Raw genomic sequence first — 7287 nt, 5'->3', positions numbered from 1 at the left:
ATGATATAGGGGCCAGGTTTATTAGTTCTGCGTAGAATGCCTGATCTCTGCCATTCAGATAGGAGAGCAGTTTGGCTGCAAGCCCAGCCTGCCTCTCTACCTAAAATACTGCCAGCTCCTGCTGTCCTTAGGCCCTGTATCTCAGCCCTTCGCCTTTCAGCAGGGCTGTGTTGTCAGAAACTCCCTGTGACCAATATTAACCATCACTGCCCTGCAGCCCTGGCTGGCCCCCACAGCCCTCCCAAATCCTGCTCAACAGCACAGGATGACCTAGGGTGGAAAATTGAGTCCAAGACCCTGAGTAAGCAGAAAATTCCTTTACCACTAGGCTACTGGGCAGTTCCTCAAATTTATCTAAGCATTTCAGCAATACATTCTACAACCATTTCAATTGCCTCACGGAGCTAGATTACTGACAGCACCTCGCTATTTTTCCCTTTAAAGACTTCAGTTGGTGTATTATTGATAGAGAGGTCAGACACCCCGAGGACAGTGTTAATGGAAAGCATCCTGGGCGGAAAACAGGCTTGACGTTGTTTTTTAGCTGCGATTCAGCATGAAAATTTTGTGTGGGGAAACTGAGGAGGGCAGTGCGGTGGGATTTATTCGTCAGCAATGTTAAACACAGGAGTATTCACAGTTCGGGGAGGCGCACACACCTTGATGGCACTGTCAAGTTCCACATTTCATCACGCGGATGCTCACACGGAGCAGAGAGGAGGCAGCCGGGGACCCCACCCTCTCCCGCGCGCGGAGGTGATGCCATTGCGGCCGCTCCCCGCACGGGGCCCCGCAGGATTTCCTGCCTCCGCAGCCCCTCAATTCCTGGAAACGATCTCTCCCGAGGGCAGGAAGGGCGAGCGCTCGACCGGCGGCAGCCCCGGAGCCCCGTGAGGAGCGCGGCGACCCCCGGCCCCTCAGGGCACGGCAGCGCGCGCGCTCCTCACCCCCGGCCCCTCAGAGCGCCGAGCGCGCGCGCGCTGCTGTAACGGCCGCGGGCAGCACCGCGCGCCGGGGCGCGCTCACGTGACGGCGCTGGTTGGCTGGGACGCGCGCGCCCGCTCCGCTCCGCGCTGGGCACGGCACGGCACGGCACGGCACGGCACAGTACAGTACAGAACGGCACGGCACCGCGCCCGAGACACCGCACCGCCCTCCGCACCCCGCCCAGCGTCACTTCTGTCCTGTCCCCAGCCGGTCCTGCTCCGCGCTCAGGTGACAGACGCTGCGGCCCCGGCGGCGGGAGGGCGTGAGGGAGAGAGGGAGGGCGCGGGACGGACGGACGGCGGCGGTGGCTGTGGGTGACCCGGTGGCTGTGGGTGCCCCAGTGGCTGTGGGTGTCCCGGTGGGGCCGGTGGCTGTGGGTGTCTCGGTGGCTGTGGGTGACCCGGTCGGGCCGCCAGAGGAAACCGCGCCCGAGGAAGGAGCGGCGGGCGGCCGGGGCACAGCGGGTCGGCACCGGCGGGCCGGGGGCGCTCCCCGCGCCGCGGCAGCTCCTGACAAGAGCCCCCGGTTCCTGCCCCGGGAGGGTCTCCGCACCTGCCCGCCTCGCCCCGAGGTCCCGTCCTCTTCCGCGGTAAGGTCAGAAATGCTGACAGCTCGCTTGGGTGTCAGGCGGTCCTGCTGCATCGCTCCCGAGCCGTTCCATACCGTTAGCCGTGTGCGTGGTGTCTCTGGCTCCTCACGGGGCAGGCAGGGCGCTGGGGGTGTTATCACTACACCTGGCATGACTTTTACTCGCTCTTAGAGGGCTTCTTTACAAAATTTATCCTGGCTAACCCCTGTTTGTGAAAACTAAGTGGACAAAATTAAAATCTGTTCATATTTCACTCTCTGGGTATTGGTTTGGCACATTTGCCATAGAAATGAAACTTTCTTCTTGTGTAAACTCTCCGGGCACTTTCTGCATGCACTTTGTTTGAAAAGCAATTTGCTGAATTAACGTAGCATGCACAAAGATAACTTGAGTTGACGTACTAGCAGCATATACCATCTATCTCGTGAGCAAAAATGGAATATTCCTGCCCTTAGGTTCCTTTTTAATCTTAAATTATTAATGGTTCTCTGCATTACAAGAATGAAATTTGTAATTGGTACAGAGTGCAAATGCATGTGGAGAGCTGGATACAAGAGGAGCTGGTTATAAAGAAGGACATGCCTCCCAAAAAGACCTAACAGGAGAATGACATTAAAGAGCCTTTTCTCTTCTTCACAGTTGTTGAGAACCTCTGGGGAGAAGCAGTAGGCCATACATAGCTCAGCTCTTTTGCTGCTCTTGGAAAAAAGGAATGAGAAAAGGGAAGAACTTTACACTACTTGGGGAGGAAAGTAGAGTTACTTGCACTTTCATTTGGCAGCTGTTTAACTGAGTTGTTGGGGGTGCTCCTAAGATAGGGGTAGTGGCAATCATAATATCTTCTTTTAGAATCTGATTGTCAACCTCACACAAAATGTTGTCATTTGGACTTAGTTAAATGGAAATATTTATATCACAATATAAATATTTTTGTCTATGTAATCAATACTGGAAAAAGTTTGTTTTCCTCTAGAGACCCCGGCAAAAAAACATACTTGCCTAAACTGAAATAGAAAGGGCAAAACACTTGCATTTGCTGTGGATCCAACCACATTAAAGGCTTGAAAATATGTTAAGAAGAAACGTTGGTTTAGGTATCAATGGCAAGTAACATTTCTACTGTCTGTTCAACCATGTAATGTAGAGCAAGTGAGGTGTGTCATAGTAAAGATTACAACAGTGAGCTAAGGTTCTGCATTCTTTTACTTAAATTTCTCCCAGTATTTGAACTTTTAAAGGTAAAAGTTTGAAGTGAGACCATTTTAAGCAAGTCAGAAACATAAGGCTTAAAAGCAGGTTTTTTTCCATGCTGTCCCTCAAAGTTTGTTAAAGAGATATGGAGCAGATGTACTGTGAATATGTGGTGTTACAGAAACTGAAACCAACGCACAGAGATGATGGGCTAGTTAAAGGAAACTCGTAAAAAACCTGAGAGGATTAAATTCTGCAATATTGTTAGTTTGGTGATAATGATAATAAAATCCCCCCAACGAACTAAACAAAACAGGAGTGGGGAAAAGACTGGATCAGCTTCTGGACAATGCAAAGGTGAAGCTGAGGTGGATTTGAGGTAAAAACTGGGCTGAGTTATCTTGAGTTTTCTGTAGTGTCAGTGTGTAAGAGTGTCTTGTCCATCACAGAAGAGGCTTCTAGAGCAGATTAGACATGACTGTTGGCCACAAGAAGTCATCCAGGGAGCCCAGTGTTCCACCTGGCCTCTTCTGTGTTCCACCTGGCCTGCTTTGCACTGCAAATGTTTCACTTGCCAACCTGCAGCAGGTGTTCCTGTTCCTCACCTTCCTGCCCATTTATAAGAAATTCCCCACTTTGGAGAATTACACCATGCAAGTACATCCCTCACTGAATTACTCTGTGTTCCAGCAGGTCATAATTTCCCTCAGCCCACGGTGACCTTGCTGCATGTGCTGCACTCAGTCTCACAGTGTGCTGGTTGTTGTGGGTGAGCATTAGTTCAGGTAATGCCTGCCTGGGTGTGGAGCAGATGGGAGAGAGAAGGAAGTGCACTGCCACGGCCAGAACTGATACTTTCTCTGCAAATACACAGCAGGCCAGCTCTCTGCTCAGCTGTGAGCTCCTCCAGACTCTGGTAAGGAAGGTGCATGTAAGGTTTAGCTGCTCTGTTCTTCTGAGTGCAGGTCATCATCACAGAGAGAGATCTGCTTCCACTACCATGGTATGAAAGATGTTTGTATTTTGGAGTTGTAATAGGGTAGAACAATGCTCATTAAGAACTCAACTGTCTTCAAAACCAGAAAGTGGAACACTGAGGGGCAGGGGAATGAAAGCCACAAATTTTTACCTGTGAAGTAGAACTTTTAGGCTTATGCTTTAGTAATGATGAAAATCAGGTTTAGCTACATTTCTGTCTGCTTACATTCTTCAAACAACTGGTCTGACTTTACAGCATAGCAGTTAAAAAAAATCTCAGCAAGCAGGAGAGTCTTAATGTGGCCTTTAGTAGGACAATAATGTAAATGATTAATGATTGATGAAAAAAAAATGTGAATGAACTTGTGGAAGGGCTTTACATGTCTGTTTAAGGGTAAGAAGCATCTCGATATATCCTTGGAGGTCATGTCTATAGATTATAATGAGGGTGAAGCAGAGAAAGGCTATTAGAAGTGAATGAGATCTCAGTGAAGTAAAAATGTAGAAAGTTCTGGGTTTATGATCAGATAAAGCAGATGGCCTTTTCTTAGTTTGGTGTTTTTGAAAAGGGATGTTCTGAAAGAAGCTGCAAGTAACTTCTAATCTGCCATCAGTACTCAGGAAACAAGTAAACAGTTATGAATGCTGCAATATCACATAAAATATCTATTTAAACAGTTTTAGAGTTCTGAGTATGCTAATGTCACTAATTAATAATTTGAGGGGTTGTTTAATTGTGGATTAAGGCAGTTATTTGTAGAGCTTATGAAGGGAGCTGTATGGGCCTGCCTTAGAGGAAGTAAGGTTGAACACAATAGAAAAGATGGTGAGAAGATTCTCCACAGCTGTAGCTGCATGAAACATGGCAGTTCAGGAAGACTGATAATGTTTTTGCCCCTAAAATGCTTATTGATAAGTAGCAAAGGGAAGGGCAGGACTCCTAGAGGACAGAAGCATCATGCCTCCAGCTCTAGTGTCAATTCTTGTGGCTTGTGTATTCCACAAAGGTGGAATAAATTGTTACTTCATTTTCTCTTTGTTCTCTCTGTTGTGTTGTGCTGGGTATCTACAGAGGGTTGTAATTTCTGTGAGAAATTAGCTTCAGTCCTAAACTCAGTTCTGAAATGATCCTGATAAGAAGGAAGAAATGCCCAGTGGGCCACTACTCTGTTCATTTGAAGACTCTGCACTTCACTGCTGCTATTCAAGCTAGCATGAACCTCTGAAACCTACCTGTGCCACTAAGCATTAGTTTTAGGGCAGCATCTGAGGTGAAATCAGCATCTTCCATTCCTGGAAAACCTCCACCTTGCTCCTGGATGAGAACCAAGCCGCAATAAAGTGGCATTTACCAAACCCAACAAAGGGCGTTTATAATTAATTTTGTTTGTAACCCAAGGGGGAAGTAACACAGAATTCCTAGTTCATGTGTCATCAGGCTGTCAGCTCATACCTTAGAGTTTTGTCATCTTCTTGAAGGTAGCCAAAAAACCCCTCCTCAGACTCTGTTGCCTAAGAGAGAGGAGCTGGTTAACTGGGATACAGCAGTGTTGGGTTCTGACACCTGAGGTGGTTTGGTCGTTTTTAATCTAAATCCATAAGGGAAATAATTCATGAACAAGTTCATTTGACAGAGTTGTGTCAATTTCCAGTTATGCTCAAAAGCTCATCAAGCTACCCATGATTTCTTCAGTGCATTGGAGCAAAGAGTGTTTTAGTAAAGATACACAAGTTATCTGTTTTAAAGTTTAAAAGACTGTTTTGTTGACCAAGCAGGCCTGCTTTACAATATGAAATGTATCATAAAATATATTGCTGTTGCATGTGTTGTAATTTTAGGTTGAAAATAGTAAAGCTTATTTTTTTTTTCCCTTTTTTCCTCCTTAGGAGTGCCACAGTAAGAGAAAGACATGAAGTATTTTTAATGAAATTCTGCTTTTGATCAAGCTGCTAAAAATGGATGTGAACATTTTCTCCTGTGAGGTAAGTATTGACAGGGAGAAATAAAAAAAACCTGACTCGTTTCACTTAGTGTTGCCTGTCACCACTGCTCTTCTGACCAGCAGCTTTTGAGTTATAACATCTGTGTCTTGGCAAACTTTGTATCAAATGTCTTAACTGAAAAGTCCTACAAATAATCGTTTCATTTACAGGATTAGTCAGCTTTGTTCTGATATTCCAGCAGATAAATGTACAAAGACTTGGTGTTTCAGGGTTGGTAATGAGCAGCTTCTGCACAGGGTTGCTTTTGACCCAGTGTCAAGCTTTTTTCCAAGCATCAAAGAAACGGAAGCTGCTAAGTCTGATTTTCAGGAGTGAATACTTACACAGACTAACTGCAGGTGCAGGAAATGAGTGAGATCCTGGGATGAAGAAAGAGTTTGTACCACAAATATGTAGGTACTTTTCCATGCATCCAGGCAGCTTTCTGAGTTCCTGCTCTGTGCAGCCTAGGGAAAAGTGGGGGTTTTGCCAGCCTGAGTTACAGGTGTATATTTGTATTGCTTTTGTCAAGTGTCACAGCCAGATCTTCACCATTTGTGCAGTAAGTATGTAAGTTAGTAAAACCAAATACATGTATTTAATTTAGGATTGTGGGAAAATTCAGCTTGTAAGGAACCTCAGGAGATTATCATAGAGTCAAACCCTTTGCTCAGAATTTGGAGTAGTCAATTATATCAGGTCATTTTTACCCATTGGCCTCCTCAGTCTGTTATATGTTCAGAGGTATTAACAAAAGGTGGATTTATAGCTTGCCATATGTATTAAACATACATTATAATAATGCAGATAAGGAACATAAGACACAACTAAAATTTGTGAGAAAGGAGAATGTTTTGATTAAGGCAGGATCGCACAGGAATGATCTGTTTCTCTGAACAAAGGAAACAATAAATCTCTGATGTGTTCATTTGTTGCCACTGCAAATGAAAACCTCCACAGGTCAGCTAACACTGACCTAATGACATGCTGCCAGTATTTTCAGGATGGGTTCCCTGCAAGAATTACCCTTCCCAGGCATCTCTGGGGAATCTATTTATTTACTTCCTCCTGTAAGCAAAATTGCTTTCTCATAATAAAAGAAAGGGAAGTGAACACACTGCTTATCCTGTCTGAAACATGTTACTGAAACATTTCCTCTGAAGTATAAATATTTGTTCATGGGAAAACATAGTGACAATGTGAATAAAAATAAGCATCTTTTCAGGAAGCTTAGGGAGCAATCTCTCCCCTGGGCTCTAAAAGTAAACACAAACCAAGCATCCCTCCTCCTCCCATCATCATGTACTACCAAGTAGAACATTTTTCGTGTGAGCCCTAGGAGTAAATACTTCCACTGTTTTGGCCAGGGAGGATTATACAATGAAGGGGTTAATCTTGCCAGGAGAAAGACATTTTAGCATTCAGAGCCTCATGGGAGGGTCAGTGAAGCGAAGAGACACTTGGTTTACTTTGGATTTATGCTTATCTCAATGTGCTTTGAATTGATCCCTCAAAATTGGTAATTTAATAGCTTTAATAGTTACATTAGTAATTTAATG

General features: G+C 45.3%; 1 protein-coding gene across 1 annotated transcript in view; it reads left to right on the top strand.

The window, feature by feature from the left end:
• The first annotated feature begins 1114 nt into the window (after positions 1-1114).
• RHOBTB1 (Rho related BTB domain containing 1) overlaps positions 1115-7287 on the top strand; it is a 50029-nt gene continuing 43856 nt past the window's right edge. Inside the window, exons 1-2 of the mRNA XM_083865995.1 lie at positions 1115-1215; positions 5633-5728. The gene's annotated coding sequence lies outside the window, so the exon portion shown is untranslated. The remainder of the gene's footprint in view (positions 1216-5632; positions 5729-7287) is intronic.

Source organism: Zosterops lateralis (genome assembly GCF_965231275.1).
Source record: "Zosterops lateralis genome assembly, chromosome: 8".
Classification (NCBI taxonomy): domain Eukaryota; kingdom Metazoa; phylum Chordata; class Aves; order Passeriformes; family Zosteropidae; genus Zosterops; species Zosterops lateralis.
This window is presented reverse-complemented; position numbering and strand designations above follow the sequence as displayed.